Source organism: Zea mays, chromosome 1 (assembly GCF_902167145.1).
Source record: "Zea mays cultivar B73 chromosome 1, Zm-B73-REFERENCE-NAM-5.0, whole genome shotgun sequence".
NCBI lineage: Eukaryota > Viridiplantae > Streptophyta > Magnoliopsida > Poales > Poaceae > Zea > Zea mays.
Genome location: NC_050096.1, coordinates 291,039,895 through 291,052,727, shown reverse-complemented (window position 1 = coordinate 291,052,727; position 12,833 = coordinate 291,039,895). Strand labels below are relative to the sequence as shown.

The 12,833-nt window shown below is 49.0% G+C and overlaps 1 pseudogene; it reads right to left on the bottom strand.

The window, feature by feature from the left end:
• Positions 1-1,813: 1,813 nt before the first annotated feature.
• LOC109942433 (uncharacterized) lies at positions 1,814-7,329 on the bottom strand (annotated as a pseudogene).
• Between the last annotated feature and the right edge of the window lie 5,504 nt (positions 7,330-12,833).

Sequence of the window (12,833 nt, the reverse complement as noted above, 5' to 3'; positions counted from 1 at the left end):
GTGGACACATAAGTCTGGCTTGACTCGGCTCCCCTATTATGACGACCTGCTCCTTCCACACAACATTGATGTGATGCACACTGAAAAGAATGTTGCCGAGGCACTGTGGGCAACTGTCGGTACCCTGAATCAGGGGTACCCTCTTCTACAGTATGAAGATGCTGCGCCCGTACGACACCTCTGGGTCGCACAGAGAGCGGCACTCGACCCCACCACATGGGCAGGCCTATGGGCACCACGTGGCGAGGAAGGATAATACATCCCGGGAGGCACTCTTGGGACCGGTCTTCCGCAGAGGAACACCGGACCCCTGTCAGTACGGGTCCGGAGCTCCCGAGGAGACATGCCGGGTCCCCTTGAGTGAGGTCCGGGCCTTAGCAAGGTCCCGAGACGGAGAGGACCCCGGCACGAGCAGGGGTCCAGTGCCGACACGTGTCCAGGCCTTGCCCTACGCTCCCCGCTCAGGCGGAAACCCGTCGCAGCCGCATGGCTTATGACGTAAGCCAACGGGCCGAGCCTAATGTAAGGCGCATACAGTTGTGCAGCCTTAGCATTTATTGCGGAGAGGACGCGCTGCCTGCCACGACGCTGACGGATGACGCACCCTCTCAGCATTTAATACGTCTTGTCCAATCCGCCAGCAGACGGCGTCAGGGTCACCCAGCAGACGGCGCGCCTCACCAGTCTGTTGGTAAACAGTGCGCCCGTGCCGAGCGGCGCACAGTACTCATCATCCTTCTATAAGAAGCTTCCCCTGCACGCCGAGGATACGGAGATCTCGGGCGTCAGGGCACAAGAAGATTGCCCCAGCAGCAAAGATTTGTGGCTCCAAGCGCTATATTCTTTATGTCTCTATGCCCACCTGTCGGGGCCCAGTACCTTTGTGCATGCCCTCCTTCAGCTATAAAAGGAGAGGCATGCAACGTTACACACAAGCTCAAGCTCAGGCTCACTTAGACACTCACAAGTTCATATAAGCTCTCAAGCAATACATCACACAGTGGAGTAGGGTGTTACGCTATGGCGGCCCAAACCACTCTAAATCCTTGTGTGTTCTTGTGTTCTTCCCACTTTTCCAACTAACAAGCAAAACACTTAGGCCCCTCCTCATCTTAGGATCTAGGGCGGGTGCACTCCGCCACCCGGCCGGAGATTTGCTCTCCAACATTTGGCGCGCCAGGTAGGGGCTAGGCTTTAGGTTTTTGCTTGTCTCCTTGCTCAAGCATGATGGTGCAAATCGTCGAGCACTGTGCCGAGACTTTGGTGGATTTCGCAGTGGAGGAAGAGGATGCTTCCTCCACGCCGCAAGTTCCCAACCGCCTTGTGCTAGGCACTGCTACAGTGCACGCCGCACGGCAGCATCTGGCTGTGCAAACGTCCCGGACTCCATCAAGGGCTTCTCCAGGGGCGTTATCGGCAGCCAGGGAGTTGTTGCGACACCCCCAAGCTCCACGGCCTCATCAGGGGCCATGAAGCAATGGTGGGACGACGTCGACCGACTGCTCGGTATGGCACATTCTACCTCGACCAGGTCGAGGACTCGGTCATCCCTGCGCCAACACGAGGCGTCAGCATCTGTGCGCTCGCCCTCAGTAAGGGGTGCACAGACCAACGACCTCCGGGCAAGACTCAACCGCAGGCGTGCGGGAGAGGATGCCCGGGTATCTTTGGAAAAGGCGCGCGAGCGCCGCCAAAACATAGATGGTCGCAACCTCGATCAGGACTTCGCGGTGGTTGCACCACAAACAGCACTGGGCACCTGGTCCCAAAAGGGTGTCCCCTTGGTCGGTGTGGGTTGCGCCACCCTTGCGGATCACCTCCGCGTGGCGTCATGGCCACCCAAGTTCCGGCCGCACCTGCCGGAAAAGTATGACGAAACATCGAACCCGTGGGAGTTCCTGCAGGTGTATGTCACCGCCATCACGGCATCAGGTGGAAAGACCGCTGTGATGGCAACATACTTTCATGTGGCCTTGTCTGGACCTGCCCGGACCTGGCTCATGAACCTTACCCCAGGGCCAGTCTGCTCCTGGGAGGAGCTCTACGCGCGGTTCGTTGCAAACTTTGCCAGTGCTTACCAGCAGCACGGCGTGGAGGCCCACCTCCATGCTGTAAGGCAGGAGCCCTAGGAGACCCTCCGAAAGTTCATCTCCCGCTTCACCAAGGTACGAGGTACTATACCTTGTATTTCTGATGCTTCCATCATCACGACCTTCCGACAAGGAGTACGTGATGAAAAAAATGTTGGAGAAGTTGGCCACACACGACGTGGAAACTGTCCCCACACTCTTTGCTCTGGCCGATAAATGCGCCAAGGCCGCCGAGGGCCGTGCATGGCACTTGGCTCCACAAACCGGAGCCGCCCAGTCGGGTGGCTCGGGCGCCGTCCCCCGGGACGGAAAGAAGAAAAAGAAGAAGGACCACGACTACCAGAGACCGCGGTCCACCGCTCTAGTGGTCGCAGCCACGACCGGGGGCCAGGGCGACCGCAACAAACGCCCACGGCCACAGAAGGGTAATAGCGGCTCATGCCCTGTGCACCCCAATGGTCGCCACAGCGCCACGGAGTGTCGCGAGATCATTGACCTCGCGAAGCGTGTCAGTGAGCGGCGCGAGCAGTCTCCCAAGGACGGCTCCCCACCTCGTCGCCGACCTGGCAAAGAAAAGGTCGACGATGGCGAGGTGGCCGCGGTTGAGCGGGACCTCGGGTATCAATCGCCCAAAGGGGACCTAAAAGATGTCTTCGCCGGAGGCTCTTACTCTGGTGAAGACAACTACATGGACCCCAGGGGGATCCCGAGCTCCCTAGTCTACGGAGCTGAAGCATGCCTTCCTCTGGAAACCCTTCTGGATTCCCCCACGGGTCCAGGCAGCTAACAGGTACACACGGAAGTGACCACGACTAAAGATAAGGGCTCCCGTGTTAAGTGCAGGTGGGGGCCCAGGGTCGGGACCTAGCCCTACGGCAAGTACCAAACCAAGAAGGGCTCCGTAACTCTCCCCTAGCTGGGAAGGACCCTTCAAGGTAACAGGAATACACTGACCCAGGGGCAACCATCTAGCTATGATCGGAAGAGTACCTTACCCCGATGCCGAAACATCTCTATAAGTTCTATCCATAAAGCAAGGTTGAGGGGTCGAATCTATTTTTTGTAACTAGGTAATGCATACGTATAAGACAACCTGGTGGGGTCTGTCCCTGTAAACCCGGCCTATTGGTCTGCACACATGCACGACGAAGTTATAAAGAGAAACTACCCCCTCAGTTGTGCTCTTGTGATAGTTCCATTTTGCTGCTCCATGGTCCTACCTTACTGTCTTTCAGATAGTACTTTTTAGCTAACCCACCCATACAGTTTCCACCTGTCTGACATGATGACATCCGAATTGAGCAGCCAGGCTTGCAGTTTAGGGCTCCTGATACGAAAGTAGGGAGGTCCGACAGCCTGGGGGTCGGCCCTAGAGAACCGGACCCCGTTCCATGGGGTGGCCCAGAGCCCGTGTAGCCGCTCAGCCTGGTCCCGTACCGTGGGCCTGCATGCTCTGCCACTTCGTGATGGGAACTTAGTATCTGGAGCTATAAGTCCTGCGGGTCCGACAACCTTGGGACTGGAACTAGAGAATGGACATTAGTCCCCTGGGGTGGTCCGGAGCCCGTGCAGCCGCTCAGCCTGGTCCCGTACCGTGGGCCTGCACGCTCCACCGCCCTACGACAAGTGTCCTAGTATCTAAAACCGCGACCCAAGGAGGTCCGGACACGCAACTTGGCCACCCGGACTAAAACCTGCGAGTCCCGAGCATGTATCAAAGGACGACTAATGTCAGATGGGGAACCCTATGAGGTGTACTACTAATGCTTCCTAGCTCAAAGTTGTGTACAGATCCAGATCCCGGCGAGTTTGGCTCCCAAGGGTTGTTGACAATCTTTTCAGATGCGCTGGTATCCAACCTTAACAAGTTAAGCCTACATCCCAAGCAGGGGGCCAAGTACCAGGGAGGAGTCAACAATATCACACACAACAGGAATGAGCGATACATAGATAAGTTTTAAATACTGCTTAAAAAATAGTACTCAGTAGTACCTTGCAAAAACAGGAAAAAGCCTGGGGCCGGTGCTAAAAACGGTTACCCGTTCCCTAGGGTGGTCCGGAGCCTATGTGGCCAGTTAGCCTGGTTCCGTACCCAAACCCTGCACACTCCACCACTCCATGACGGGTGCCCTAGTATTTGGAACTATAGTCCTGTGCGTCCAACAACCTGGAGGTCCGCCTTTGAAGAACGGGCACTTGTCCCCTGGGGGGGTCTGGAAACCGTGTAGCCGCTCAGCCTGGTCCCGTACCATGAGCCTGCACACTCCACCACCCTGCGGCAGGCGTCTTAGTACTTGAAGCCACCATCCAGGGGGTCTGGACACACAACTTGGCTTCCCAAGCTAAAATCCTACGTACATATGTTATTACATTCTGCTTTCAAGCAAACATATGTTCCCTTACAAGCGGGGCCCTAGCTCCATTTATGTAGGAATGGACTACGCTGCACCAGCAGGAGTCGCGCTAGAAGCTGGCTCCGGGCAGCCTCACCAGCGGCGGCGACCACCTCTACATCGACGGATCGCCGGCGACAGCGACCACCTCTGCACCAGTGCAGCGACTCGAGGCACCCCCGTGCATGGCCCAATAGTGACATTAAGTACTTAACGCCAAGAAGAATCACCATGTAAAAATCCAGATTATCCACATCCACATAATAGATTCCACACCTCTCCCATGAATGCACATGGCTACAGATGCAATAATGACTTCTGCCTCCATAGCTCTAAGGATATGAAGCTGCATCATACCCCTTCTCGGACAACATAGGATGCTCAATGTACCGGTATGGTCGGACCATAAGATCGCGACGAAACTTCAATGCAATGGATGATGAATGCATTATGCAAGTCAACAACATGAGTTCTTCCCAAACAGAATGTGCTAGACATATACTTCCACTTATTCCACATAATAAACCACATGGGTAACATGATCAAACCACATACTCAACATATGTATCAGTAAAACATGAATATCTTCCAACGATGGTACTCAATTAAAAGTATGAATACGAACACAACAGCAGAACATAATCAAGTGTAAGACTCTTCATTCGACAGATAGAATAATCATCACTGTTTTACTTGACTTTACCGGAAGTTTGGGCAAATCCCTAAGTACGATCCGGAAGTCCACCACCTGTTTTTGACACCCAACTTAGTGCACCAATATCACATAATAAGCCCAAAAACAACGCCGCACCTACGCGCAATCTCAAACCTCGCCGCGGGTAACAATTCTCCCCACACCCACCAAACTGCAGCGACGCTGCTTAACGATTCCATAACTTTCAAATTAAGGCAGCAGTGGTGACAAAAAAAAAACTCCAGCAACAACTACATAAAATTCCCCACAAGTTTTGTATACAATTTATGATTAAATTCTAACATCTAATTACCCCTAAACGGTCCACAAGATAAACCCAGCAATCTGTTTTTTCCTCTTTTGGGCAGCGACATACCCGGATTCAAACAGCGATAACTTTTAAAATATAATTCCGAATCGAGCGCATAAGTACTTGTTGGAAAGGTAAGATAAAGCCCTACATGATTCTCATAATGATTAACACTAATTACTCACGAAACATCCCCAGAAACTGCTAACACTGCTGCTGTTCGTCCACCTGAAAAATCTGTTTTTTTGACAGCCACATACCCGGATTCAAATGGCGATACCTTTTAATTTATAACTCCGAATTGAGCGCATAAATACTCATTGGAAAGGTATGCCAAAATTCTACATGATTCCCAAACTGATTCCCATTGACTCCCCACGAAAAAACCCAAAAACTGCTAGAATTACTGATGTTTGTCCGCCACCTAAAATTCTGGACAGCCCCTCTACCCAATCGCATACGCCACATCTAATCAATTGGATTGCAGCACAAATGAACAAGAGATAAACACAAAAAATCACCTTGAGTTCTCCCCCTTTCCTTCCTCCCTTCTTCCCTCCACCGAAAACAATCGAAGATTTGCTCCATGCGACGTAGGTCCGAGCGGCAACGAAAAGCACCTTGGGAGGAGGAGATGGGGGGGGGGGCGTCCAAAGGTGGGGAGAAAGAGGGGGGGCGGCTGCACAAGGGGTGGGGGGTTAGGGGAAAAGGGGCGGCTAGGGTTAGGGAAGGTTAGTGGGCTGAAACACGAATCTCGGCCCAACTCGCCCACGCGACAGCTCCCGACCCCGTCGGCTGCAAGAGTTTGGAAAGGAGAAGATGAGAGGGGGGCGGCGGCGGCCAAAGGTGAGGAGAATGAGGGGGCGGCTGCACAAGGGGTGGGGGGGTTAGGGGAAAAGGGGCGGCTAGGGTTAGGGAAGGTTAGTGGGCCGAAACACGAATCGCGGCCCAACTCGCCCACGTGACAGCTCCCGACCCCGTCGCAAGCGCTCAACCAAACAAATTCTACTGTCCTACTGGTGAATGATTTTCCCCAAATTCCAAATTACCAAAATGCATCAACCGAATGAGAAAAAAAACAAAAAGAATAACCTCCAACTTCCCTTCTTTGCAAACCGGGTATCACACTCGTACACTTCTTTCTTGCTATGGAACGGCTGAGGCGGCGGCGAGGAGGCTCCGACGACACTGGGCGGCGGTAGCGGCGTGCTGTAGATCTGCGCGCCGACGCCGGTCTGCATCTCCTCCCGGCCCCTGTGCTTGCCGAGGAAGTAGCAGCCGAAGCCGAGGAGGATGGAGAGGAAGATGAAGGGCAGAGAGACCACCAGCACGAACCCCATTGCCCGTCTCTGCCTCCTGTCCTGCCTCAATTCGCAGAGCAGGGGGTGTGGAGTGAGAGGAGCAGATATGGTGACTATTGATTGCTTTTTTGGGTCGCTCGTCGTTGCCGCTTGCTAAAATCCCAGCAGAGATGCTTTGAAGCTTTGCTTTGCTTTGCTTTGCTTTGGGACATGGGAGATGAAGCGGGGGTGGGTGGGTTAAATAGCCGGGGAGACAATGGAAGCTGCAAAAGAATCCTAGCGAAGGAGGCCGGCTGGGCTGCAGCTGGAGCCTGCAAGAGAAGAAGCTTGTGTAGTGTGCTGGCTACTGTCTGACAGCGTAGCGGCAAGTGACCGTTGCCGTTGGCACTAGTGTCCTAGAGGGAGGGCCTGGCAACCGTTGCCGTTGGCAAGTGACCGTTGCCGTTGGCAAGAGATGGCCTGGCATGGCTGGAGTCTGTACCTGGAGGCAACAGTCGAGTGACGAATGCCCTGCCCCGTTGTATACTTCTGACCTCGTCATTCGTGGTAGCATGTTACACCATCTGGTTGAGATTATGGTTCCGCAAAGAACTCACACATTTGCCCTCTTTCGATTTCGAAAGGGATTGCAAATGCACAATTCACACGCGTAATAACGAGCTAGTAACCCTGATTCCTTAATGACTCATCTTCTAGACTTCTACACCATTTCATCTTTGCCATATAAAACCGCCTCATTATTTGCTGCGTCCAAAGTGACGGTATCCGCTAGCCAAAGCAGTTTTTTGTGCTTAAACACAGCTCATACAAATACTCCTATACGATTCTACTACCAGTACTAGTACTAGGACAGCAGAGGTTTGCCAGACTAGTTCCCTAATTTATGTGCAGCTCTTTTTTGTTAGTATAGTGTCATGTAGTCCACCTGTCCACCACCTGATCCAAAATACTAGCGTATGTTTCCAAACAATTGGTCGCTTTGGGATTTATACTCTGACAAACAATATTGTTAGATACTTATAGGGTGATTGGTTCGAGGAATGAGTTATTCCATCATCTTTTCACTCATCACTTTTTTTGTTTGGTTCGTGGAATGGAATGAGTTGATTCATCATCACCTTATTTCTCATAGTTAGTACTAATATAAGAATGAGATCATTCTATTAAATTTGATGAATAGACTCATGATGCATCACCTTATCTTGGATGAAGTGATTTCTCAAACCAAACACCCCTTATAGTTAATCAACGTTAGATGTGTTGTTGTATTTGTTGTCAAAAGTACTACAAACGTGTCTATTCTTACTATTTGTTTTGTTCAGACAAGAGGGGCCTTGGCTACTAATTTCTATAAAAATGCATTATCTCATAAATAAAAGAAAATAGACGTTCGAGACTATTTTTAATGATGAGCCTAATGTCATCAACCATACTCTAAGGTTTTCTTCTTGGTGATCAAGCTATAGAAGTTTGGAAGGTGTGTTAAATGATTTATATCCTAGAGGAAAGAGCATGTTCAATACTCTTATGTATGACTTAATTTGACATTCCCTTTTGGGTAGCGAGGCCGATCAATGATGTCAAAGTGCACAACCAATTGTCGTTGTTCTGACGTGCTTAAGGGAGAAGCACCAAACTAGACTTCACGATGAATGGACATGAGGTTAACTAAGAGTACAACCTTGTCGATGGCATCTACTCCCAGTGACCGGTGCAGACTAGTTCTCTCTCATAGACTCTAAAACGACATGTATTTGTTGTATTTTAGAAGAGCTAAGGCTAGCCTCTATATTCCGGCTAGCCTAAGTTGTTCTTTTTCCCAGTGAATATTCAGTATGACCATATGTTCATGTATTGTTCAACACAACATAATCATTGAGTATGAGTATAGAAGATCATCCGATGTGGATGACAATGGGATATTCAAGTCCTCTACTGCATTATCAATCATCACTCTGAAGCATCCATGAACTGAACTATGCAACCATCATTTAACATGAAGCCATAATCCATACTGATCTTGTCCATGAGGAGCTTCAAAATTATTTAATAAAGCATATATACAATCTACACAATTAGGTTTTATTTATAAATAATATAACCTTTTAGTTTACTAAATTATATCATTTTAATTTATGCTTTACAAATTATGTAATGTTATTTGTTTATGTAATCAGATATACTTTTGTTTTAATAAAATAACTTATTTTTATGCTACCTAAAAGTTTGTTAAAAAGCTAACGTAACATTGAGATAACTAAACTATGCACTAAAGCGCTAGTCTATAAAGACTAACCATAGTCATAGCTTATATAACGATAGATACAGATCCATATAGTTGGAAAATATGAGAACCTAAAGTTCCCAACACGACAACAACGGACAAAGCTTACTCCAAACCAGTCTCCAGCATCACAATAGCATTCGTTTGATTAACACCAGTCTATCCACAGATTCGGACGTCCAAACCAACAGGGCCCATTTCCGGTCGAACCACAACCACGCCCACATACCAGACCAATAGAGGCATTCCCAGCAACCCACAACCAGTAATCCAGTACCATCAATACCACAATATAACAAGTTCGCAAACCTTGCTTCGTTTATAGGCTCGACAACCAAAGCTCATACAGATACAGCTTTGATAACGCTTCACTAGCTAGAGTCACGTGTCGCGCGTAAACGACATGCTTACAGGAACTTAATAATAAATACCAAGGTGGGAGCTTTCATCATTGGTAATAGGATTTGCATCTGACCAAAAGGTTCACGACCCTCCATAGATAGGTCCCTTCTTCTTCAAAGGCGAACCAACTTCAGTGAGCCCGCTCCCACAGAACCTCAATGTCCACCTCGGATGGGTCGGTCGCCTGGATCTCGTAGTGGAACCTGTCGAGCTCATACTTGATACGGTCCTTCGAGGTCGAGTACAACATCTTAGCACGGATGTGGGATGTCGACGGTGTTGGGGGCCTTCGTCTTCCGAAGGTCCTCAAAAACATGACTAACAATGTTTCCCAAGTGTAATATATGTATAGGAACCTTCGGACTCGGGATAAAGCTGTACACAATATGAAAAGCAGGGTCAGGACGAAGGTTGAACCAGTTCCGAAGCTATGCGCAAGGAAGCTTCGGCTCAACGACAGAAAAGGGAACTCACTTAAAGGGGAAAAGGCTATCTAGTCCTTGTTGGATTGTCATTAGGCCAATAGTAAACATAAAGGGCATGAATGTAATTTTACACAGGCTGCGCCCTGTGCCTATAAATAGATGAACAGTACTCCCGTACTGTTCACGCTGACTTGTACTCATTCGTGCGTCACGCTTGGACTTTCGCCTTCTGTCCAACCGAAGGTACAAATGTAATCCAATATTGTTTATATTCATTTATGATGATTTAATAAAGACATATTAAAGATGTTGTATAATTATTCATGTTATCTCTTACGTTTCATATGCTTCTTCTTTCATTATTATACACTGCAATGGTGAAGGTATGACCTTCACGACCTTCGTCTGAAGATCATTATATCCTAAGGGAGGTAATGCTTCGAAGGACGAAGGGAATTAACCTTTAACATTTTGTGTTGCCTTGTTCTTAATTCATAGCATTTGAGAACAAGTCCCCAACATTGGCGCCCACCTCCGGTGTACTCACTTCCACAATCTTCGGCAAAGCATCAACCTTTGTCATGCCGCCGAAGAAGACAACAGCGCCAGGGGCTACACTGCAACCACTGGACACAAACCAGGATACTCTCTCTCTCTCCGAGAAGCCAGAAGCCAAAAGAGAAAAGCCACCAGTCCAACACTTCAGGAGGAGGAGTTGGACCAGCAGATCAGGGACCTCGAAATCATTAACCAGCAGGTGCAAAGGAAAAAGGAGAAGATGGCTCGGCTGGCCGACCTTCAGAAAAGACGAAGCTACTGAGGAAGTGCGTCATCTTACTCAAGATGATCACGACCAAAGGCCCCAATACCGGGAGCTTCGACAGGAGGGCTCGTTCAATGAAGATGAATGGTACGATGATTTCAACCTTGGTAGCTTTACTTTTGATAATGCTTCTCCCCTGGCAGCAGAATTGCAAGCTATCCCATGGCCACAATCTTACAAAGCCACTTCAGCTACCCATGTATGATGGGCACTCGGACCCAAAGCAATTCTTGATGAGCTATGAGGCAACAATATCCTCATATGGAGGCAATGCAGCTGTCATGGCAAAGTCCTTCGTCATGGCAGTCAGAAACGTGGCCCAGACATGGTACTCTTCTCTTCGACCAGGGACAATCACGTCATGGAAAAAGCTCAAGGACATGCTGGTTACCAGTTTTCAGGGCTTTCAGACGAAGCCAGTCATAGCTCAGGCCTTCTTCCAGTGTACACAAGACCATGAGGAATACCTTCAGGCGTATGTCCGAAGGTTCTTGCGACTGAGAGCACAAGCGCCCACAGTGCCCAATGAAATTGTCATTGAGGCCATGACCAAGGGTCTTCGGCTAGGACCTATGACCCAATACTTTGCCAGGAAGCCCCCCAGAGTCTAGAGAAGCTGCTTCAAAAAATGGATGAGTACATCCGAGCTGACAACGACTTCCGCCAAAGAAGGGAGGAAGCTTACAGATTCTCTAAGATGACTAGGGGCTTCGGAGGAAGAGTCCACCCTAGGCATGTCAGATCAATCCACAACTCCAGTCAGAATGATGACAAAGGAAGCCAGCTTCAGAGGCCACATCACACCTCACAGTTTTCGGGACAGCAGCAAAGCTCCTTCAGGCCACCAGCTCCAAGGGACAGAGGCAGCAGGGGCTTCGGAGGAAGATATGGGGATCAGCCCAGAAAAATTTATTGCTTATTCTGTGGTGAGGACAAAGGCCACACTACAAGAACCTGCCAGATCACTATTCTGAAGCAAAAAGAGATTGCCGAAGCAGAAGCTCGGCAGAATCAGCCGAAGCAAGTCCTACATACTGCTTCGTGCCACTCTCCCTACATACCAGAATATGTGGGCAACCAACCTGTAGCTTCTGTTGCTTCGGCAAGCCATTCACAGGCTTCTTGGCCTCAACTCCCACCGCCACCACTACTGCAACCTACTTATTCCCGAAGCCAGCAGCCAGAAGGGCGCCAGCACTCCCAACAACAACGTGAATTTAGGGAGGAATCCGAAGCTCATACAGTCAATAGTACTGTACCAGAATCGAAGCACATATACTGAGCGATATCCTGCTTCTGAATTTTATGTTCTATGCCATTTTGCTTTTTAATAAGGAACAAGCAATGTAAATTTAGTCTTAATTTATTGTAATGATTTTGCTTCTATCAGAATGAAATGCATCTTCTTCACAGATTTACGAAGCTCAAAAGTCGTTCCTAAGGGAATGCAGAGCTAGATTTACCGAAGCTACAAAAAAGTCGTTCCTAAGGGAGCGCAGCGTAAGTTTTAAGCTCAAAAGTCGTTCCTAAGGGAATGCAGAGTCTAATTTGCCGAAGCTACAAAAAGTCACTCCTAAGGGACCGCAGCGTAAGTTTTCTGCTCAAAACTCGTTTCAAAGGGAATGCAGAGCCAAATACTGCCGAAATATAAGGCGAAGAAGTTCAAAAGTCGTTCCTAAGGGGATGCAGAACTTATACCGCCGAAATATAAGGCGAAGAAGTTCAAAAGTCATTCCTAACGGGATGCAGAACTTATATCACCGAAATAGAAGGTGAAGAAGCTCAAAAATCGTTCCTAAGGGGATGCAGAGCTTGTGTGTTCCAGTGTGGGCCTGTGGGTGTGTGTCTTCGACATCCTCATCATTTTGCATCATATCATCACATCATTTCGCATAACATCACATCATATTGCATCAATGACACGAGAATTGAATACGAAGCTGATCTTCGGCAAATGCTTCGTCAAAATAAAAAGGTGATAAGGCACGAAGTAAGTTTCGGGAAATACAGTTTTATCAGCCTTGTCACAAGAAGGGATCTCTCTTTACAAAGCATGGATATCTTTCTTTACGAATAATGGATCTTTTTCTTTATGAAGCATGAAAAGAAGG